A 25,196-nucleotide genomic window follows, 5' to 3' on the forward strand; every position below is an offset into this window, starting at 1 on the left:
CACCTGTGGTAAATTCAATTGATTGGACATGATTTGGAATTGCACACCCCTGTCTATATAAGGTCCACCAGTTGACAGTACATGTCAGAGCAAAAACCAAGCCAGGAGGTCGCAGGAGTTGTCCGTAGAGCTCCATGACAGGATTGTGTTAAGGCACTGATCTGGGAAGGGTACCAAAGCATTTCTGCACCATTGCAGGTCCCCAAGAACACAGTGGCCTCCATCATTCTTAAATGGAAGACGTTTGGAACCACCAAAACTCTTCCTAGAACTGGCTGCCTGGGCCAAACTGAGCATTCAGGGGAGAAGGGCATTGGTCAGGGAGGTGACCAAGAACCCAATGATCATTCTGACACAGCTCCAGAGTTCCTCTGTGGAGATGGGAGAACCTTCCAGAAGGACAACCATCTCTGCAGCACTCCGCCAATCAGTCATTTATGGTAGAGTGGTCCGACGGAAGCCACTCCCCAGTAAAAGGCACGACAGCCTGCTTTGAATTTGCCAAAAGGCACCTAAAGGACTCTCAGACCATGAAAAAACAAAATCAGCTCTACTACCTCTTAACTCAGATATGAGAAGCATGCAACTACCACCCATGATCTCAATGAAGAAACAAATATATTCTTAGGCATTACTATAGCCCCCTCTAATCACACTACTTTCAGGAAGAACTACTTAGAAACCTTTCAAAATATATCCTAAAAGACATCAAAAGATGGCCTCTTTGCATCCTAGAATCTCAATTATAAAAATGAATGTCCTCCCTCGTATCAATTTTATGAGTTCCATGTTACCACTGTCTCCTCCTATAGACAATTGGTCTAAACTTGACTCCGTCATAAAGAAGTTCATTTGGGGGAGAAAGAGACCACAGATTAAATATGCAACACTACAGAGAACAAAAGCATCACGTGGACTAATCTAAACTTTTATCACCTATCATTCCAGATGAATTTCCTGAAGACCTGGTTAAACCCAGAGGCTTCTGTTCCTTGGCGTGCTATAGAAGAGTCAATCGTTTCATCAATTAGATTACAATATTTATTATTTTCTGGATTTGACTCCTAAAAATATTTGCATTATTGTTTGGACCCATTATAGCATACTCAGTAAACGTGTGGAAAACTACTTAAATGGAATTCATACTCTCCAATATGGCCTAAAATAATTCTTAGTGTGTGGGAAACCCGTTATATCAGATTCTTGGTCTAAGGTATTTATACTTTCAAAGACATATTCAATGTGAATGTGAAATCCGCCAGTGTTTTAATGTCCCAGGTTCATCATTTAGTCTTTACCTTCAACTCTGCCTATCCATGCAAGCCTATGGGGTCCCCCGGGGAGCAGAATAACTAGTACACCCATTGATCAAACTTATAACGAACAGACGGCCCTCAAAAGGGAGTTGATTTTGATATCTACAGTGAATTCTAGCAGCACAAAAACCATTAACTTTATCCACTGTATGGGAAAAGGATTTTACACTTGCTGACAGACAAATAATGGGAGACTGTATTGAAAAAAATACATTAGGATCATCTGGAAACCCCAATAACTAATTCATTCATTACAAAATATGCCATAGAACCCATCTAACACCTCAAAAAAGGCATCAGATGGGTATTAGTCCATCGCCATTATGTGAGTTCTGCACTACAAGAGACCTTGGTACTTTTCAGTGTGTTGGTACTTTTCAGGATGTGCTGCGGAAATGCCAGGAGGTGGTTGGATTCTGGGGGAAAGTCAACAATGTCAACTCTGTACTTATAGATAAAATATTGCCATTAGATCCTATAGTGTCAGAACACACCAACGGAGTGTGTGGTTGTCAAGAACCACAGCAGCTAAGAAAACGATTGTCGGGTAACCATTGCAACAATGGTTGCTCGCATTTAAGGAAATGGTACTTATGGAGCTCTCCACAGGCCAGGATCCCACAGGGCCAAGGTGTCCACTCTGGACACATGGAAAAAAGAAGCAGCGGACATTTCTGAACTCTTAACCAACGGGCCTTTACATCCATGAATGTGTATCAATAATTTGAGCCTATTTCTGAGACTATGATGTATTGTTCAGTAGATTTACTATGTAATAATAAAAACGAATTCTCTCATGATTAATTCATTTATTTGACATTTTATGTTATCAGATTGCCGGTGGGGGGGATAAAAAAATGATATCTCCATAAGTGTATTGTATGAAACATTAATTTAAATAACACAATCTTGATGTAAAAAAAATAACTATTAGACCATGAGAAAGAAGATTCTTTGGTCTGATGAAACTAAGTTTGACATCTTTTGGCCTGAAAGCAAAGCATCATGTCTGACGGAAAATTTGCACCATCCCTACGGTGAAGCATGGTGGCGGCAGCATCATGGGAGACTAATTGGGGACTGGGAGACTAGTTAGGATCAAGACAAAGATGAACAGAGCAAAGTAGAGTAAGCTCCTTGATAAAATCCTGCTCCAAAGCGCTCAGACTGGGGCAGACCTCAGACAAGACAAGACTTGAACCTGATCGAACATCTCTGGAGAGACCTGAAAATTGCGGTGCAGCAATGTTCCTCATCCAACCTGACAGAGCTCAAGAGATTCTGCAGAGAAGAATGGGAGAAACTCCCCAAATACAGGTGTGCCAAGCTTGAAGTGTCATACCCAAGAAAACACGAGGCAGTAATCGCTGCCAAAGGTGCTTCAACAAAGTACTGAGTAAAGGGTCTGAATACTTATGTAAATGGGTATTTAAATGTTTTACATTTTATAAATATGCAATTTATTGTGTGTAGATTGATGAGGAAAAACAACAATTTAAATCGATTTTAGAATAAGCCTGTAACGTAACAAAATGTGGAAAAAGTCAAGGGGTCTGAATACTTTCCGAATGCACTATACATGTCATATAGAAATAAGAGATAGATGGGAGGGGTTGAGTGGAGCTGAAGGGTAGGACTAAACACAAGATAACTAATGTATCCTGTGTCCATAAAATCTATAGGGGTCAGAGGAAGGCCCCCCAAAATTGTCAAAGACTACAGTCCCCCAAGCCATCGACTGTTCGCTCTGCTACTGCACGGCAAGCGGTACTGGAGCCCCACGTCTAGGTCCAAAAGGCTCCTTAACTGCTTCTACCCCCAAGCCATAAGACTGCTGAACAATTAACCAAAGGGCAACCAGACTATTTATATTGACAACCTCCCATTTTGTTTTTACATTGCTGCTACTTGTTTATTATCTATGCAGAGTCACTTTACCCCTACCTACATGTACGACTAACCTGTACCCTCGCACATTGACTGGGTACCAGTACCCCCTCTATATAGCCTCGGTATTGTTATTTTACTGTGTTACTTTTATTTAAATGTTTTACTTTAGTTTATTTAGTAAATATTTTTTGAACCCTATTTCTTGAACTGCACTGTTGGTTAAGGGCATGTAAGTAAGCATTTCACAGTAAGGTTGTATTCAGCTGTTGTATTCAGCACGTGACAAATAAAATCTTGTTTTTTTTAAGGTTGATTAACATATACCCTCTTCCTCCCTCTCTCCGTCGCTGTGTTTTGTCAATCTGTCTGGGTGCCAGCCCTCCCCGGTTGGCACAGCCTGGCAGCCAGAGTGTTGGCATCAGATACCCGCTGCGTCTGCAAGGTGGCACTGTGGGCGCATCAGATTCACTGCATCTCTTGTGCGAGAGGCCGAGAGAGAGGGGTGAGTAACTAAGTGTGGTGGTGAGGGGGGGGGGGGGACAGCATGCGAGACAGCATGTGAGAGAGCGAGTGAGCTACAACGCGGTGGGGAGCTAGCCCACAGAATGCTGAACAGGGCTTTGCCAGACCGGAACACTGCAGCAGGAATGCAGCACTCTCTTGCACTCATCATCATCACAGGCTAGAGGAGAGTGAGAAAGAGAGGGGGAGATGGAGAGAAAGAGGGAGGAAGATAAGAGTGGGAGGGAGAGAAATAAAGAGAGCTGGGGAAAGGTAGGCAGAGAGGAAAATGAGAGAAAAAAGTGCTAGATAGATGCAGTAGAAAGAGCGGGAGGAAGATAAGAAGAGGGAGAGAAACAGAGGAGGAGTAATGTAATGCTGTCGGTGGTGAATGGGGAACAGACGTCACACTGGCTGGCGTAGCTCTGCCGCTGCGACAGAGCAGAGACGGGAGCCTCACCCCCCTCCCCCTCTTGGCCTATAATGCAGCGGTATTTAATGACACATACAGTAATAAACCCATGGAAATAAACTGAGGAAAGGGGTGGAACCATACAGAGAGTGAGGAGGAGAGGACTCAAGGTTTCAGCTTACCTGCTACGAGTCCACAGAGACAGACAGCCTCATAAATGTGTCTGGGATACACACACAGAAACAGCTTGATTGACACATTACTGTCAGAGCCATCTTAAAATATAGCTGATTACAATATATGTTGGGATATAGCCACTTTAGCCTCTACCACTGGGAGATATGACACAGCATATCACATTCATACAGTCTCTTCACTCAAATACAGTCTATGCCCTTTAGCATGGCAACTAGGCTTGGGAGATATACCATATACCGGGGTATTTCGAAATACAGACAGTATGACTTTCAATACCGCAAAAAAATATAATACAAAAATGATGTTGGGGGCACCCCCACCCCACAGGGGCACATGCTACTTCACTGCTTATAACTAAGTAGAAGAAATCTGTGTCAAATAAATTATATCCAGCTCAGAGCTCCAGCTGTGCATTTGGTTTGCTAACATGCTAGCTAAGTGGCTAGATGTCAAGATCAAGCTTCTCAAAAGACATTCAATCCCTTCCTGGATCAAGATCTCCGTTGCCTAAATTGTTTTGTGCTGTAAAAAAAAATAATAGTGCCCCTTGTGTGCACATTTGGTAATACTTACACCCCGGTATGGTCTAGCAACGGTATAAAAATCTGGATACCACCCAACCATAACGACAACAACCCAATGGGAAGACCAATTAATAAAGGCCTCTGGGATTAAACTGTCTCCTTTGTATACTTCATAATTTCACCACAGGTAGAAAATAGTCATAGACACTCCGCCACAGACACTACTAGCATGCTGAAGACAGTGGCTGTAGCCTGACTAGACTTGACCAGTCAGGCTGCGTTTAGACAGGCAGCCCCAATTCTTTTATTTTTTCCCCCACTAATTGGTATTTTGACCAATCAGATCAGCTAAAAAAAAAAAATGTGATTGGTCAAAAGACAAATTAGTGGAAAAAAGTTGGGCTGCCTCAGTGACTTTAGTTGGCTTCTCCCAGTGCTGAGTAAGTTTGACAGAGAGAGCACATTACTGGGAGGGTGTTACCAAGGGTCTCCAGGTGAGCCGACACTCTGTGCGTGCAATCTGTATATGTGCGAGTTTGCCATTCCTTGCTGACCTATGGGTACAGGGAAGGAAACGCGGCGCCAGCTTTAGTGCAACACTGACCTGGCCCACCAGGAAACCAGCTCACAAAGGGTTCAGAGGTAAGGAACGGCCTTGGAATCCGGAACCTTCCCCACCACATTTTCTCTGCGTTTCCTCTTTCAACTGAGCAGCTGGACGCAGACTCATTGCCATTACACACAGTATGGGAGCGTACGTACGCGCACACACCACACACAAGAGTGTCACTTTTTTTTTTTGAAAGAAACAGTCAGTCAAAGGCAGACTTTCTCTCAAACTGCGACTGTCAAATAGAGACATTCGGTCACAGTTTGAATGAAACAGTATGTCAAAAAAGACCATTCAAGGTTAGATAGAGACGGTCGTGAGAGGGTGTTTACAGACGGACAGACAGGCACGCACACACACACACTAATACATGATAATACAAAGACTGAACTGTAGATACTGTAAGCTTATGTGTAAACATGGCCTTGACAAAGACATTCAAAACACACATACCGTAAACTTACTTTCTATGGATCCTCTTGTGTTGGGTGCTAAGCAGCTGGTAAATGCAGCACGTCGGTCACCAGATGGTTTCACTATGGAGCTCCATCCACAAGCCCTACAACCAGAGGAAGAACACCGAGGACAAACATTACTATGAGTTTCTCACTACCATAGTAATGATTCATAGTTTCACTTCACCATTGTTGTGCTTGGTATTGACACTTAAGGTTAGTCAACTGACAATGCCTTCAGTGTAAAATGAACCATTGATATTGAGGCATATTGGCTACGAGATGGTCTGAGAAGTCGGTCAGATATGTGTCACATTTCGTTGCGCCTCAATTGTCTCATGCATGACCAGACAACTTGTTTTTGGCTGGCCCAACAGTGCTCCATTCATTCCATTCTGGCCCTATGTCTACAGCTGGGAATCGCCAGGGACCTCACAATACAATATTATCACCATACTTAGGTGCCGATACGATATATATCGCGATTCTATATGCATTGTGATTCGATACTGTCATGTTATTGCAATTTGATGTTCCAAACATATTGCTCACCATGTGGTCTGCTGCAGAGGGACAAGAGAGAGCCATGAGAAAATTAGTTTCAGACAAAGAAATAAATAAATAAAAGTGCTGAAAACAAAAATTGGCTCCCCATTTAAAAAGAAGAACAAGCTATGAAAGAAAAATACTGGTTTTGGTGCAGGTACAGTCAACTAGCGCAAAAAATAATGTTGTGATATTGTCTAAACGATATCAAATTGATACTGGAGTCAAATATCGCTATAATATTGTCAAAAAATTATATATTGCGATACGCAACTGTATACATTTTCCCCCATCACTACACACAACGTTGCCTCAATGTTCGACTCAACATGGAATTTCTACTCAAAAGTGTGGGTTATGCCAAGACAGTGATAACGAGGACCTCAGAGAAGTATACTGTAGTGTTGATATTGTCATGTCTGAAGAACATCTTTTCACCTAAATGTAACCACCAATTGACTCTCCTGTTACTACAACGTCAATGTTTCGGATCCCAGTTCGTTGGCAGGTCCTTACAGATATTTCAGACACCCCAAAAGACCTCAAACATTGACCAGGGACAAACCAGGGACAAACATTTCACAACCAAATAAAGAAGTAAACAGGCTCGCATGACATGACGACTCACCATTATTTTCAAGCCCCAAACACTCTGAAGTGGCCCTTTCCTCGCTCTGTGTGGTTTCCCTTAAATCATTGAAAACCAAATGGTAAACTGAACATCAGCCACATCCTTCTCGAAGGCGGCCTTGGCCCTCATCCTTTACATGCAAAAACACGCATCTCCCCGTCTACGTCAGCTGAATAGTAGGGAGTATTATTACGCCATTTGCCTAACAATTTAAACTACGACCACTAGCAGAAAGACAGCTTGAGAAAGTACATCAAGTTACTTCTGAAATTGTACCTTTCCATGATTACGCCAACGACATGCCTTAAAGCACAAGTGAAATACAGAGAAAGGCTGTACTAAGGGGATGAGAGCAGGGGAGAAAGTGTGTTGGGGGAGAGATCATGTAGCATTTCCTTAACTCAACATTTCATGGCCTTAAAATACACGCAGGGTTATTTTGCGCTGGGGCTAGTTTGCACGGGAGCCCATTTCCTGTGAGTGATTAGGGGGGCTGTGGTACACTCAAAGTTCTCGGGTTGTTATGTCTGCGAGCGAAGTAAAGGAATGCCCAAATTAAACATGCTGAACAGGACGCCCTAAGGAGGTACGAAGACGGGAGGGTGGAGTACAACATGAAAAAAAAAATAGAACACCAAATAGATGTCATTTGCAGGCGATTTACAAACCGCAAGTGCATGCCTCCTACTCGTATTTGCATTCCATCAGATAGGGAAGTTGGAAAGCAATGTTGTACCATATTGATAAAGCTGTCATGTGCCCTGAAGGCAAGCAGCCTGCGAGCTCCTTCATTTCACTCAAAACCTGAAGGGCTTGTTGTAATGCGCTATTATAATATCCCAAGATGAAAAGTAACCCTCAAGTCTTCTTCTCTTTCAAAAGGCTCGGCTTTTGTTTCCGCACTGTACGCCCAAACATAGGGAAGAGAGCGAATCTCAACAAATGAAAGTACAGTACTTCAATTTACATCGTGATCACCAACAGCAGTAATACTAGCCTACTGCTATTGCTGCTCCAATTCATTTCAAAATACGTACAGTACATTCCCCAGGCCAATGCACTCAACAGGGTGACAAACTTGGGTAAAAAAAGGTATTTCTTGGACTTTACCAACAATTCAGAATTGATTGGGATTGCTTTCTTATAAAGGAATGTTGCCCATTCAGGGATTTTGTATTTGGCATGTCTGGGGGACCAGATGTCTCTTAGACCTCCAGCTCGGAGGGAGAGCAGATAAAGTACTGTTTTAACTGCATTCTTTCATGGCCCGAGAGCTGGGGCCCACCTATCCACACCCATCCTCAGACCAGCATGAGGGGAGGAGAGGGAAATGAAGGGAGAGGAAAAGTGGTGGAGGGAGCAAGAGACAGAGAAAGGGGAAAAAAAATCAAGAAAAAAAGGGGAGGATGTGAAAAGGGGATAGTTACAAAAAAGTTGGTAGGTCCAAGTGGGTGGGTGAACAGTCACTGTGCCCTTGTTTGACCAGGGAGGGGAAAAACATGCCTCTGCGTGCCAGATGTGAGTTATCAAAGTAATCGATGGCACCAACACAGTCAAATTAAAGATGTCTGTCACTGAGGGAAGGAACGAGGATGCTGAGTATAGCAGCATGCCACAGTGGGAAAATGAGAATGAGCAAACTGTGGCTCAATTAAGTAACTGAATCCAACGTGTAGAACCATGACAGGGCATTGTTCAGTTCACAGCAAAGGGGAGGAGGGCCAGCTTGACAAATAAATCCAGAACCCCACACACACAAAAAGACCAGAATGTTGGATCATAAAAAAGTCTGGTATTCCAGAACACAAATGAGCTAGTCAGGTCTGAGAGTGTTAAGGATTCCTGTGGGGCAGGAGCTAGCTACTGTGGTAGCCAGGCCTTCCTGTAGCCTTATTACTCAGGACAAAGGCAGGCCCATGTCACAGAGGCGGGGAGGGAGAGGCAGGAATGCCAGACGAAGTGCCTGACATATCCTAATATGGGTGTATGCAGGTGCAATTAAACAATCATAACGACACACTGTGTAAATCACCTTGTGACATGACGGAAGTTGGCTACTGTACAGGGAAAGTGGCGATGGTGAGCATTTCATGAAACCTATTAGAAAGACGGTGGAGAAAAACACTCAAATGCTCTCACAACTCTTTGGGATTCTCTATTACTTTTCTTTGTAGTGCAGGACAAGGCTTCAATCTGTGTATGGGAAACCAACCCTATAACAGAGATTTTACACTTAACTCTGTCAAGTAGGACGTTTTAAGCGTAATATGGAACTTAAACAGCAAATGTGACGTGATGCGAGTGAGCTACCAATGGGCATGGGGGAAAAAAGAAGGGGATGAAGGAGTGATATATGAGAGGAAGCATGAGGGCCCTCCAGATGGCGGGAGAGTGATGCCTCACACATGGACCATGTGTTGCCTCAGCAGACCCCGTCTCCAGAACGGGCCAAAGTCAACACAGCACTCCAACCAGAGAAGTTGGAGAGAACGGATCAAACAGTGATGACGGCCCTATTTCTGTCCCCCAACGCCTGGATACAGCAAGACCCTGCGACTTGAAAACAAGCCAGCAGCTTCGAAATATTCATTTAAAAAACAGAGCTAAAAAAAGTGTGGTTCACCATCCATTCTATTTTTATGGCTATTTAGCTTGCGCTGCGAGACTGCTCGCATGAGGAGTTTCAAAAGCAATGGGCTGGCTGGAAAGAAAGAAACCCAACCCACTCGTTACACGCTGGCCCTTTTCAGCGCGCTGATGGAGTTCAAGATGAGTCGTCTCGAAAATTACACCGAGGGGGGAGCGACGTATTGGCACGCCATTGACGAAAGCTTACACCCATACACGTTAGCGCTTATGCTTAAGCGTCAAAAGAAAATAGGAGTACCCTTGGAGTTGAGGGGGGAGTTAAAGGGGGTTGGGTAGCCCGAGCGTCTGAAAATTCCTTACCCTGAGAACATGAATATTTTCTGATCACAAGAAATTATCTGGAGAAGGAATTTTATTTTGAAAGACGCCTGTTCGATCCCAGGTGGAAGAGAGACGGGTGCAGGGATTGTACATGTAGGCTCTACGTTACAGTGCTGGAGGGAGAACGACAGAAATACAGGTCCACATCCATTATCCCACAGGATTGCCGTACCACATCAACAAGAGCCATCCCTGTCCAGCCAGCAGCAAACATAATTGACAAGGCTAGTTTTACACAGTTCACATTCAGACTAGAAGAACGATGTGTCAGTCCGTTCAAACCAACCTGAAACGTCCCAACCCTTTAGAGCTAGTACAAGACCATTAAAGAGCAACTCTGCCACTTTCCAACCTCATATTCATCATCTCCAGCACCAAACCAGTGGCTACATATGTTTTACCCAATGACATCAACAAAAGTTAAAAATTTTAACAGCGATTTTCAAACCCTATGAGATCTCAGTGAAGTGGGGAGCAAGAAAATACCCTCGCCAAAAAAAGTGTTAAACAAATCAAAATATATTTCAGATTCTTCAAAGTAAAGTAGCCACTCTTGGCATTCTCTCAACCAGCTTCACTTGGAATGCTTTTCCAACAGCATATGTGGAGTTCGCACATGTGCTGAGCACTTGTTGGCTGCTTTTCCGTCACTCTGCGGTCCAACTCATCCCAAACCATCTCAATTGGGTTGAGGTCGGGTGATTGTGGAGGCCAGGTCATCTGATGCAGCACTCCATCTCTCCTTTTTTGTCAAATAGCCCTTACACAGCCTGGAGGTGTGTTGGATCATTGTCCTGTTGAAAAACAAATGATAGTGGGACTAAACGCAAACCAGATGGGATGGCGTATCGCTGCAAAATGCTGTGGTAGCCATGCTGGTTACGTGTGCCTTACATTCTAAATAAATCACTGACAGTGTCACCAGCAAAGCACCCCCACATCATCACACCACCTCCTCCATGTTTCAGTGTGAACCACACATGCGGAGATCATCTGTCACCTACTCTGCATCTTACAAAGACACGGGTTTAAACCAAAAATCACACATTTGGACTCCAGACCAAAAGGACAAATTTCCACCAGTTTAATGGCCATTGCTTGTGTTTCTTGTCCCAAGCAAGTCTCTTCTTTTTCCACCTTTAGTGGTGGTTACTTTGCAGAAATTTGACCATGAAGGCCTGATTCACGTCTCCTCTGAACAGTTGATGTTGAGATGTGTTTGTTACATGAACCCTGAAGCATTTATTTGTGCTGCAATTTCTGATGCTGGTAACGCTAATGAACGTATCCTCTGCAGCAGAGGTAACTCTGGGTCTTCCTTTCCTGCGGCGATCCTCATGAGAGCCAGGTTCATCATAGCGCTTGATGGCTTTTGCGACTGCACATTTCCTCATTGATGACCTTCATGTCTTAAAGTAATGGACTGTCATTTATCTTTGCTTATTTGAGCTGCTTTTGCCATAATATGGACTTGGTCTTTTACCAAATAGGGCTATCTTCTGTATACCACCCCTACTTTGTCACAACACAACTGATTGGCTTAAACGCAAGGAAAGAAACTGCACAAATTAACTTGTTAAGGCACACCCGTTAATTGAAATGCATTCCAGGTGACTACCGCATGAAGCTGGTTGACAGAATCCCAAGAGTGTGCAAAGCTGTCATTAAGACAAAGGGTGGCTACTTTGAATAATCTCAAATATAAAATATATTTTGATTTGTTTAACACTTTTTGGATACTGCATGATTCCATGTGTTATTTAATCGTTTTGATGTCTTCACTTATTCTACAATGTAGAAAATAGTAAAAAGAAAAGAAAAACCCTGGAATGAGTAGGTGTGTCCAAACTTTTGACTGCTAATGTAGGTAGACATTAGTTTGGCACTGGAGATAATGGATGAGGTAGAAAAGTGGCAGAGTTGCTCTTTCACCTTGCTAGCCTCCGAAGACTTGGATACATGATCTGTAGTAGGAGTATTACAAATGACAAGAATAGGGATATTTTCTTTGAAGGTACTTTCTCAGTGTTCTGTTACTTCTGCCCCGCCTCCCCCTCCAGGCAACCAGCACAAACCATGGCACTGCCTGCCTGCGAACCAACAGAGGCAGGGATTTATGAAACCAGTTATGGGGGTGGATGTTGATACAGGTGTCTGTGTCATCCCTCTCCCACCCTCCTGCTCTCTCTCCCCCCTTTCGTTCCCTCTATCTGCAGGGTCGGGCCAGAAGAGGGATTTCTGTCATTCAGCCAGACTAAGCCGGCTTCCAGAAGCGCTGCCTCGCTTTCTCCCTCTTTCACACGCATGTGTTACAGTGCGACTGACACACACACGGCCTGATAGGGATGTGTAAAACACGCAGGGTGGTTGCCATGGCAATGTGAGCCAACGGGTCATAAACACCCCCTCTTCCTGGATCCCAAGGCTGGACGGAGGCCACGGCTGTTATCTCAGGAGCCGAGTGACATCACTCAATGAGGACTCATTCACATGCAGTCCAGCAGCTCTCCCTCCTTCCTGCTCCCCGTTCGGCACATAACAGAGAGGACCTGAGGAAGAGTGGGTGTAAGACCAAGACGGTATGTTTACCTGGGGCTTTTGTTGGCTTACAGTGTCTTCAGAAAGTATTCACACCCCTTTACTTTTTACACATTTTGTTGTGTTACAGCCTGAATTTAAAATCAATGAAATTGAGATGTTGTGTTACGGACCCACACACACAATACCCCATGTCAAATTGGAATTCATTTTGACAAATGAATTAACCATGAAAAGCTGAAATGTCTTTCGTCAATAAGTATTCAACACATTTTTTATGGCAATCCTAAAAAAGATCAGGAGTAAAAAATAAAAAAAAGTTGCATGGACTCCCTCTATGTGCAACCATAGTGGTTAACATGATCTTTGAATGACTACCTTATCTCTGTACCCCACACATACAGATAATTGTAAGGTCCCTCAGTCGAACAATTAATTTCAAACACAAAACCAGGGAGGTTTTTCCAATGCCTTGCAAAGGGCACCTACTGGTAGATGGATAAAAATATATAAAACAGACATTGAATATCCTTTTGGGCATGGTGATGTTATGAATTACACTTTGGATGGTGTATCAATACACTCAGTCACTATAAAGATACAGGTGTCCTTCCTAACTCAGATGCCAGAGAGGAAGGAAACAGTTCAGGGATTTCACCATGAGGCCAATGGTGACTTTAAAACAGTTACAGAGTTTAATGGCTGTGATAGGAGAAAACTGCAGATGGATCAACAAATCAAATTTTATTAGTCACATGCGCCGAATACAACAGGTGTAGGTAGACCTTACAGTGAAAAACGTACTTACAAGCCCCAAACCAACATTGCAGTTTAAAAAAAATCTGAATAAGAACAGTGTAGTTACTCCACAATACTAACCTAAATGATAGAGTGAAAAGAAGGACGCCTGTACAGAATACAAATATTCCAGAACATGCATCCTGTTTGCAATAAGGCACTAAAGTAAAACTGCACAAAATTTGGCTAAGAAATTAAAATTTTATCCTCAATACTAAGCGTTATGTTTGGCGTAAATCCAACATCACTGAATACTACTTCATATTTTCAAGTATGGTGGTGCATGCATCATATGATTGTCATCGGCAAGGACTAGGACGTTTTTTTCAGAATAAAAATAAATGGATTATCACAGTCAAAATCCAGAGGAAATCCTGGTTCAGTCTGCTTTCCAACAGACACTGGGAGACAAATTCACTTTTCAGTAGGACAATAACCTAAAACACAAGGCCAAATATACACGGAAGTTGCTTACCAAGACAACATTGAATGTTCCTGAGTGGATTAGTTACAGTTGACTTAAATCTACTAGAAAATCTATGGCAAGACTTGAAAATGGCAATGATCGACAACAAACTTGACGGCGCTTGAATTTTTTTTTAAATAATAATGTAGTACAATCCAGGTGTGCAAAGCGCTTAGAAACTTACCCAGAAAGACTCACAGCTGTAATCACTGCCAAAGGAGATTATAACATGTATTAACTCTGGGGGCTAATTTTCATACATTTTTTATGTAAAAATGTTTCCTCCACTTTGACAGAATATTTTGTGTAGATCGTTGACAAAAAAAATTACAATTAATTTTAATCAAATCAAGGGGTGTGAATACTTTCTGAAGGTACTGTACCAGATTCTATTTATATGGGCTTACTTGGCTATAGCAGGCAGGGCTCTCTCTGTGGCTAAATTATAATGAGGTGGGTTGGTTGATAGTTGTTCCAGGTTGTTAACCAGATGCCCTCTCACGCTCTCAAACACCAAATACACTAATCACAGCCCACTCTCTTCTTCTCTACAATCCTCCCTCTTTCCCGCTGGTGAAGACTAGAATGCAGCTGCCCAAATAGTAAAAAACTAAACATAGCAGCAAGGCATGGAACGAGTTAAGGAGGAACCTCCAAGAATGGAAAATTACACATTTTACAGTCTCTCCCTATCCATCACCATCCATCCTCACCTCACACATTTTGAAGCGCGAGTACAATCTCGAGGCACCTCTGGCAAAGTCAGTCAACCACACATTTGCTGTCAATGTCTTCTCAGAGTTCCTAAGAAAGCACAGTGCTAGCTAGTTGCTGCTGTAAGAGACCAAACTCCAACACGAGCCCCCAGATGAACTCCTGGCGAGGCTGGACCGACCTGCCCTCTGCCAACAGCAGGCACGGAGAACTAAAAACAGAGGACCATCTCGCCCGAAAAGGCAGCAGAAAGTAAGAGACCAAATATCGTTAAAAAAATTTTTTTTTTTTTTTTTTTTAAAGATACTTTGGAAAATTTGTCTAGCTCAAATACCATGGTGCAGGAGTTGAAAGAAACCAATTACAATACTCAAAATGGTATCGTGCTCCGTGTAGAGCTGAGTGATATGGACAAAAATCCATATCGCGATAAATTGCCTGAATTGATGCGATAACAAATAGAACGATAACTTTATAACGTTGTGCACCAGTTTTTTAAAACTATTATCCTTTAAACTACTAATGGTTGAAGTCATCTATTGTCCTATTAACAACCACCCATATCAGCAAACGTATATCATTTCAATCTTCACATTCCTCTAGTACAGGCTACTTATCGTAATGAACGTTATCAGCGAAAATGCCTTTGATAAGTGATCAGTATGGTCGATGTCGATCATTTTCGGTTTATCGTCCCAGCTCTAGGTCAGAGTATAATCTGTACAATTCTAGTGAGAGAGGCCCCAAATAATACAAATCTCTTTTCTAATTTTCCTTTCTGGTGGAGTAGCTTCAGTATGGAGAAGGTTTGTGTGTGTGTGTCTGAGGCACACAGTCATGGAGCAGTGACTGTTTGATGAGGAACATTATCATAGTGACATCATGGGCTGGATAGAAGTAGTCTACCATTTTCAGAACTAAATAATGGCATTCTCTCAAAGAATAGAAAAATAAATAATATTGTTCGTTCTAGGTATTATAAAGCTGTGATTGATAATAGCCTATTCAAATAATATTTTGAATGGAACTTGGCATTTGATCGGGAGAAAGCCATGCATAAAACGATGACGCATAGCCTTCATATAGCCTCTCGAATGGAGAGAGAAGGGAATATAGGCTAAGTTATGACATTTTTTACAGCCAAACACAAGGTAGTTAAGGAGTGTCCGTTATAATAGGTTTAGACTATTGCCTAAAGCCCATGCATCTGACAGATAGAAATGATATCTGACTGGACATTGGTGGAATTCTACATTCTTTCTGTCCTACATTCCTCTATTGTGTTCTGTATCACATATTTATTGAAATAGACTATAGCAAATCGGACTAGGCAAATTACTTGGAGTGTCACTTGTGTGCTGGGAGACGCCGTTCTTTATTGTGGGGCGCCAGCCAAGTTCAAATAGACTGAACCGTCACCTGTCACATCACAATGTCATCCCCAACGATAGACGATGCCTGTCAATCATAGTCGATAGACGATGCTATCGTAATGTCGCCCAACCTTACACACAATGTTAAGGACATTAATAACAAGTTTCTATCCATACATCCCTTTTAAAAGGATAAAACGGTTCAGAATTCTCTTTTCAATAACTTCCAAAAATACTACTGGAACAAGCCGAAAAGGAGGGTGGACTCCTCGTGTGAAAAACAGCCGAAAGGGACACATCGGAAGCCGCAGATAATGGGTGAGAAATGTTTTGGTATTTATTGTCCTTTTAAAATGCACCAACACAGAAAAATCTCAAACATAAACGGGTCATCATGTAACTAAGCAGGAAACGCATTCCATTCTGGTGTCGCAGCAACATCAACAAAATGTGTCTGTTTCAATGATAAAGAAATGGAGGATTGCTAAACAGGCCAAATTAAAGTTGACCCCCTTCTGAGCATTCCTTACTTTCTAAATGCCTTCACGTGGTTTACAGGTCGGTTCATTTAGGCTATGATGGAGGATAGCAGGCTTTGGAGGTCCATAAATATGAACTACCTGGGCAACGAAACGTGTTGTAAATCTGATGCGTGAGCCTCAATTTTTGGATAATCCATAACGATTTCAGATATAGGTGCCAAAAAAGATGCCTGAGAAACTGAGGCAATATGTTTTAATCGCCTCTGTAGCCTTGTACTGACCAAAAAGTAGGCCTTAAAAAAAAACTTACACTAAAAACAGTAACAAACAAGTGAGGTGGAGGTAGAGACCAAAAGAAAGACCAAGCAGCAGTAGGCCTACAGCTTGTGGATCATATGGGTAAATAATCCAGTATGTTTTACAATCTCTGTTCTGACCAATTCCTCACATTCAAACACATCACACCTGTTATGCTAGCCGTTAACGCTCTGTCAAAAGCTTGTATCGATTCACAATACAAACTTGGAAGCCATGGAGAGATTTTCCCAAGGGCATCTTCTTACGGGAAACGGAAAGGCTACAAAGTGCAGGGTGTGAAAATGAAGTATTTATTGGCTCAAGTGGTTTCTTACCTTCCCCCTCAGAGAGGTAGGTAGGTTTAGGTCAATTTAGCAAAAGCCAGCTAATGCTAACAGTTTAGTCAGACAGACAGCCTGTCATCTACAAAGGCAAGAAATTATTTACTATTACAATTGGGCACACTCAAATAGAGCCTTTTATTTGAGCCATGAGGTTGCTCAAAATTATAAGGAAGGACAACAGTTATCTGCCAAAGCTTAGTATTAACATACTGGGTTGCTAGCTTGTCACAAGAGTAAGAAAGAGCCACATGTATACTAAGGCTGGGAATTGCTAGGGACCTCACAATATAATATCGCTATACTTTAGGAGCTGATACGATATACATTGTGATTCTCACGATTTTATATATATTGTGATTTGATACTGTGACTTTATTACGATCCAATGTTCCAAATATAGTGCTCACAGTAGGACAAGAGAGCCATGAGAAAACGAGTTTGGATCAGTCATGGAAATAAAAGTGCAGAAAACAAATTACTAGAGTTCTGGTGCAAGTACAGCTAATTAGCTCAAAAACAATTTTGTAATAGTAAAAACAATATGATATATAGTCAAAAATAATATCCAGAAATGAAACTATCGACCCCCCCCCCCATCATCACTAATGTGTACGAGGAACTTGACATGTAGTAGTTCTGATCCAGTTGAATTCCAGGAACAGGCACTTTAAAAATATATATGTATATATTTTTTAAATTAAACCTTTATTTAACTAGGCAAGTCAGTTAAGAACAAAGTCTTATTTACAATGACGGTCTAGGAACAGTGGGTTAACTGCCCTGTTGAGGGGCAGAACAACATTTTTACCTTGTCAGCTCTAGGATTCAATCTAGCAACCTTTCGGTTATTGGCCCAACGCTCTAACCACCAGGCTACCTGCCGCCCCACTTACATTGAGAAAAGAGTTCATTGATCAACTTGTTGATTCATCATGATCCTTGTGGTCCCAGAGCTCTGACTATATTGACAGTAACTGACGTCACAAAGCCACGTGCTCCATCAAAGCAGGCCACCAAGAAAACGCTGCTCGTCGCTCCTCAAAGAGTCCTTTCCCTCCCTACCCACAATCACCTGCTGCTTGGGTGAGCATCAATCCCCCATCAGTGGGTTGAATGAGATTTGCCAGATCCAATCGGAACATCTAATTATGAGCAGCCCATGCATGCTTTAACACCAACCAGGCCAAAGTCACCGCAAAAAGGACATGCCAACACAAAGCCACACACGACTCAATCGCGTTGGCCCCTTAGCCGTATTGTACCTTATATCTTGCCACACACACACACACACACCTCGCCGCTTGTGGCATACTCAAACCCAAGATGTTTCAGTTCCAAAGGGTTGGATGGTTAAATTAACTTACACCAAATGAAACTCAAGTCCCTCCTGGGCCTAACGTCACAGCCCTGTTAAACTTTAAACATGCTACAGCATGACAACAGTGACAGGCGACCTAGATTAAACCATAACGCAAAGTAACACCACGAGATGCAATCTATTGTGTCCCTCACAGGAATATTGGGTCGTTCCATTTGATTTCAATGACTTTTTGACCGCAACCGTTTTGATTTGAACAACAAACAAAAACTTTCTATACATATTTGTCCATGGTAGAAGTAGTCAGAAAGGAACTTTTTCTGAATGACAAAATATTTAGGAGATAGAAGTGCTCAAAGTTGACCCATTTTCATACCCCACACTACCATGAGGCATCCATGTCTTCATCACTGGAAAAGATACACTTCTGAGTTTGATGTCATTTAAAAGCTTACAAACAGGGTTGTCAACCTATTTTATAAAAATATATATTTTTTAAGCTTTATGAATTTGTCATTTTTAAACATTAAATGTCAATTATCCCCGCATATGTTGTAGCTTAGATCCTATATTAAATCATGAGGTGTGTGTTGTACCCGCCACCAGTTGAGACACAGCATGCTCTTAAATACAGGGTGGGTGTCATGCTTTGGCTGATAAATGTACTAAAATTGGAATACAATTTAAAATGTCAACTTTCAAAAAGGTAGAACAAAGAAGGTTGGAGATCCACACATCGGAGAGTGTTGACTTGGATGGGAAGATCAGATCTATACTGTCAACCTTCCATAGGAAACCTACTGAAATATAGAAAATAGAAATTCCCCTTTTAAGTGGACATTTGACAGTGGGTGGACCGGCGGCCATCTTTGTGGTAGTAATTAGAAGTAAACATTACTATTCAATTTCTATGTACCAGTTATGTACCAGTTAAAATGCTGTGGTTCTAAGGGATATGTCCATTCTATCAATTATACACTATACAGTTGAAGTCGGAAGTTTTACATACACCTTAGCCAAATGTATTTAAACTCAAAGTTTTTCACAATTTCTGACATTTAATCCTAATAAAAATTCCCTGTTTTAGGTCAGTTAGGATCACCACTTTATTTTAAGAATGTGAAATGTCAGAATAATAGTAGAGAGAATTATTTCAGCTTTTATTTATTTCATCACATTCTCAGTGGGTCAGAAGTTTGCATACACTCAATTAGTATTTGGTAGCATCAAACGTTTCGGGTTGCCTTCCACAAGCTTCCCACAATAATTTGGGTGAATTTTGGCCCATTCCTCCTGACAGAGCTGGTGTAACTGAGTCAGGTTTGTAGGCCTCCTTGCTCACACACGCTTTTTCAGTTCAGCCCACAAATGTTCTATAGGATTGAGGTCAGGGTTTGTGATGGCCACTCCAATACCTTGACTTTGTTGTCCTTAAGCCATTTTGCCACAACTTTGGAAGTATGCTTGGGATCATTGTCCATTTGGAAGACCCATTTGCGACCGAGCTTTAACTTCCTCACGGATGTCTTGAGATGTTGCTTCAATATATATTGTTCTGGGATTGATTTGCACTTTTCGCACCAAAGTACGTTCATCTCTAGGAGACAGAATGTGTCTCCTTCCTAAGCGGTATGACGGCTGCGTGGTCCCATGGTGTTTATAATTGCATACTATTGTTTGTATAGATGAAAGTCCCCCCCCTTCAGGCGTTTGGAAACTGCTCCCAAGGATGAACCAGACTTGTGGAGGTCTAAAATGTTTTTCCTTGGTCTTGGCTGATTTCTTTTGATTTTCCCATGATGCCAAGCAAAGAGGCACCGAGATTGAAGGTAGGCATTGAAATACAGCCACATCTCCATTAGACTCAAATGATGTCAATTAGCCTATAATTTTTGGGAATTTCCAAACTGTTTAAAGGCACAGTCAACTTAGTCAATGTGAACTTCTGACCCACTGGATTTGTGATACTGTGAATTATAAGTGAAATAATCTGTCTGGAAACAATTGTTGGAAAAATGACTTGTGTCATGCACAAAGTAGATGTCCTAACCAACTTGCCAAAACTATAGTTTGTTCACAAGAAATTTGTGGAGTGGTTGAAAAACAAGTTTTAATGACTCCAACCTAAGTGTATGTAAACTTGACTTCAACTGTATATACAAAAGTATGTGGACACCCCTTCAAATGAGTGGATTCAGTTATTTCAGCCACACCCGTTGCTGACAGGTGTATAACATCGAGCACAGAGCCATGCAATCTCCAAAGAAAAACAATAGGATGATTTTCATCAAACACCACAACAACATTTTCAGTCACATCCTTGTATGAAGGACAAGTCGATTGACAGGTAAATATCAAGCCCTGCATGTTTTTGTTCGAAAGTCTCAAAGAACGTTACCTGCCCCGATACATAGTGCCAACTGCAAAGTTTGGTGGAGGAGGAATTATGGTCTGGGGCTATTTTTCCAGGTTCGGGCTAGGCCCCTTAGTTTCGGTTAAAGGAAATCTTAAAGCTACAGCATACAGTGGGGCAAAAAAGTATTTAGTCAGCCACCAATTGTGCAAGTTCTCCCACTTAAAAAGATGAGGCCTGTAATTTTCATTATAGGTACACTTCAACTATGACAGACAAAATGAGAGAAAAAAAATCCTGTTGTAGGAGTTTTAATTTATTTATTTGCAAATTATGGTGGAAAATAAGTATTTGGTCACCTACAAACAATCAAGATTTCTGGCTCACAGACCTGTAACTTCTTCTTTAAGAGGCTCCTCTGTCCTCCACTCGTTACCTGTATTAATGGCACCTGTTTGAACTTGTTATCAGTATAAAAGACACCTGTCCACAACCTCAAACAGTCACACTCCAAACTCCACTATGGCCAAGACCAAATAGCTGTTAAAGGACACCAGAAACAAATTGTAGACCTGCACCAGGCTGGGAAGACGGAATCTGCAATAGGTAAGCAGCTTGATTTGAAGAAATCAACTGTGGGAGCAATTGTTAGGAAATGGAAAACATACAAGACCACTGATAATCTCCCTCGATCTGGGGCTCCACACAAGATCTCACCACGTGGGGTCAAAATGATCACAAGAACGGTGAGCAAAAATCCCAGAACCACACGGGGGGACCAAAGAGAGTTGGGACCAAAGTAACAAAGCCTACCATCAGTAACACACTACGTGTCCCCCTGCTTAAGCTAGTACATGTCCAGGCCTGTCTGAAGTTTGCTAGAGAGCATTTGGATGATCCAGAAGAAGATTGGGAGAATGTCATATGGCCAGATGAAACCAAAATAGAACTTTTTGGTAAAAACTCAACTTGTCTTGTTTGGAGGACAAAGAACGTTGAGTTGCATCCAAAGAACACCATATCTACTGTGAAGCATGGGGGTGGAAACATAATGCTTTGGGGCTGTTTCTGCAAAGGGACCAAGATGACTGATCCGTGTAAAGGAAAGAATGAATGGGGCCATGTATCGTGAGATTGAGTGAAAACCTCCTTCCATCAGCAAGGGCATTGAAGATGAAACATGGCTGGGTCTTTCAACATGACAATGATCCCAAACACACTGCCCGGGCAACAAAGGAGTGGCTTCGTAAGAAGCATTTTAAGGTCCTGGAGTGGCCTAGCCAGTCTCCAGATCTCAACCTCATAGAAAATCTTTGGAGGGAGTTGAAAGTCAGTGTTGCCCAGCAACAGCCCCAAAACATCACTGCTCTAGAGGAGATCTGCATGGAGGAATGGGCCAAAATACCAGCAACAGTGTGTGAAAACCTTGTGAAGACTTACAGAAAACGTTTGACCTCAATCATTGCCAAAAAAAGTTATATGACAAAGTATTGAGATAAACTTTTGTTATTGACCAAATACTTATTTTCCACCATAATTTGCAAATAAATTCATTAAAAATCCTACAATGTGATTTTTCTGGAATTGTTTCTCATTTTGTCTGTCATAGTTGAAGTGTACCTATGATGAAAATTACAGGCCTCTCATCTTTTTAAGTGGGAGAACTTGCAGAATTGGTGGCTGACTAAATACTTTTTTTCCCCACTGTATGTGCTTCCAACTTTCTGGCAACAGCTTGGGGAAGGTCCTTTCCTGTTTCAGCATGACAATGCCCCCATGCACAAAGAGAAGTCTATACCGAAATGGTGTCATGATCATTGTGGAAGAACTTGACTGCCCTGCACAGAACCCTGACCTCAACCCCATTGAACACCTTTGGGATGAATTGGAACGCTGACTGCGAGCTAAACCTAATCGCCCAACATCACTGCCCGATCCAACATCTAGTGGATATCCTTCACAGAAGAGTGGGGGTTATTATAGTAGCAAAGGGGGGACCAACTCCACATTAATGCCCATGGTTTTGGAATAAGATGATCAACGAGCAGGTGTCCACATACTTTAGGTAATGTATTGTATTTCTATGACTCCTGTTTGTAAGCTTTCAAATGATATCAAACTCAACCGTTTATAATTTCCAGCGATTAAGACATGGATGTCTGATGATTGGGTGGGGAATGCAAAATGGGACAACTGAGCACCTCTATCTCTTAAATGGTTTTGCATTCAAGTCCACAAAGTTACTTTTTTGACCAATTCTACCATGGGCAAATATGTATGGTTAAGTTTTGTTGAACTCTAAAAAGGGGTTCGATCCAAAAGTGATTGAAATGAAATGGAACGGCCCTATTTTCATAATGAATAAAGGGGCCTGGGAGGAAAGGAGATAAATACCTGATTAGTCTTTTGCATGACTCTATGGACACAGGCTTGGGATTCAGTGTCCAGAGGCTAGTTCACTGTGTTGTAGTGGAAATGGAAAGTAACATTAAAATGATATCTGGTTTGTTTGCTAACAACGACGTATAGTAACTTTAAAAAAAATTATATTCTGAATAAGTCTTGCCAGTGCCAAAGTCACTCTGGCCTATACAGGAATATACTGTAGATTAGTACAGGGAAAACGTAGTTCTGCCCGGGGTGACATCTTTGGAGTGACAACGGATCTGCCCCAGTAGGTCAAAGGGCGTTCTTTAATGAGTGAGTGAACAGCGGTGTGAACTGGGAACGCTTTACTGACACTCTCAATCTCTAGGATCTGAAGACCGATCAGCGGCGCTGCAAGAAAGTACAGACAAGTGGTTTGAACTCCAGCTGAAATCACAGAGACAAGCCCTGTCACCCACCCGCCACTGATAAAAGTGCGGCTGGCAGGAAAAGGGTTAAGGGCCACTAACACTTCCCAGGGTCCTGAACATAGAGGCACCATTGGGGGAAAAACACCAATAAACAGACCCAAAAGGCAAAGCCCAACAGGCAAAGCCAGTGTTAGCAGACTCCATAGAGGCATTTATAACCCTCCTTAACACACACACACACACACACACACACGGAATGTCAAAAGCATAAATCCATTCCCCTTGCCGGCGCTAAGTCAGCAGTGTCCAGCTGGCCTGTGTAGCGTCAACACGAGCCCGTCCCGGATACTCAGGCCTTTATTACATTATCACAATACATGTGGGCTGTGTGCTTCATTAAACTCAATATGACTAATCTGTGCTATTTCAGGGAGAACGATAAAAAAAAACATCCTCTGTATCGTTGACTATGCCGTCCCAGGGAGGGGTAGCATTCTAGGAGTGAAAGCACTTCACTAAAATACAATTTTAGACTTATACAATTAAGGGCAGTTCAATAATACCCCAACTCCAGAGCACTTTCTCCTTAATGTGCCAAGTGGTCTGAAAAGCCCAAAAGGCAGAAAACCACCATTTTCAATTTAATCCCCACACTAGTCATTGAGCCACTCCGTAATCCTCAGGCCCGCCTAGTAAGTCTGATAATTACACTTATTGGACACCCATAATGATTAGCCTTTGGTTTCAGTCAAAGGCAGCAGATGCCATTTCATTGCATGCTTCCATCAAGTGGAAAACGAATCATGTGTAAGCCCAGCTCGTAAAAAGAGAGGGAAATTATTACTTTGCATGGGCGACACACTTGGCCACTGAACAAACTCTGCCCCTTCGCTTGCCTTCACTCTATAGCATAAAAAGTCAATACTACATAGTAAACTCTAAGGATTCAAATTCTCAGCAATAGTCTTCACACTTTGTTATGTACCCTAAGAAAACGTCAACTGAAAGAGTGACACAACACCAAAGGAAAAAGACCAGAGACCTACCAAGTGACCAGTCAAAAGGTGAAAGTAAAGTTTGCTACAGTAGACTGGCACAAAGAGTCCAAATGGGAGGTGGAACAGGACAGCACTAGTTTTAGTACTCTACTTCGCCAACATGTACACTTGGCCAATGTTCACACAGGCAGGATATGAAGGGATTGCAATTCAAGTGTAGAGGTTGCTTTGTTTTGGCATTGTAACCTCAACGGTTTAGCATGAAGACACAAAATGTCCTTTTCCTTGGCTGTAAGGTCTACCAGGTAGGAAGTGGTTTGTATCGACAACATTAATGCCTGTGTACTTCTGAATTCCTACTTACACCAAAAGGGATAGGTCATTGCGCCATATGCACATACAATGAACCTCCAATGCATGCAGCTGTGCCTATCTCCCAGTCCAAGCTGATTGTACTTGTGTTCCCAACATCAGAAGGGGTGAAAGCAGTAGCAGAGTTGGTAACTGGCTCTGGGACTTACTGGAAAGCGATCAGTGAATTGCCTTCATGTCTGAAACAGGTCAAGGCAGGTCCCCTCTATTTTTCTCCCTCACTCTCTTTTTACAGGCCCCACCTTCCAGATTACCATTCCACTGCTGCTACTTGTACTGCAGCTGGGGGAGC

The 25,196-nt window shown here is 42.2% G+C and overlaps 1 protein-coding gene across 1 annotated transcript in view; it reads right to left on the reverse strand.

The window, feature by feature from the left end:
• Nucleotides 1-25,196, reverse strand: part of LOC135526082 (leucine zipper protein 1-like) — an 84,852-nt gene that overhangs the window by 51,046 nt on the left and 8,610 nt on the right. The window contains exon 2 of the mRNA XM_064954173.1: nucleotides 5,916-6,010. The gene's annotated coding sequence lies outside the window, so the exon portion shown is untranslated. The remainder of the gene's footprint in view (nucleotides 1-5,915; nucleotides 6,011-25,196) is intronic.

Source organism: Oncorhynchus masou, chromosome 32 (genome assembly GCF_036934945.1).
Source record: "Oncorhynchus masou masou isolate Uvic2021 chromosome 32, UVic_Omas_1.1, whole genome shotgun sequence".
NCBI classification, from domain to species: domain Eukaryota; kingdom Metazoa; phylum Chordata; class Actinopteri; order Salmoniformes; family Salmonidae; genus Oncorhynchus; species Oncorhynchus masou.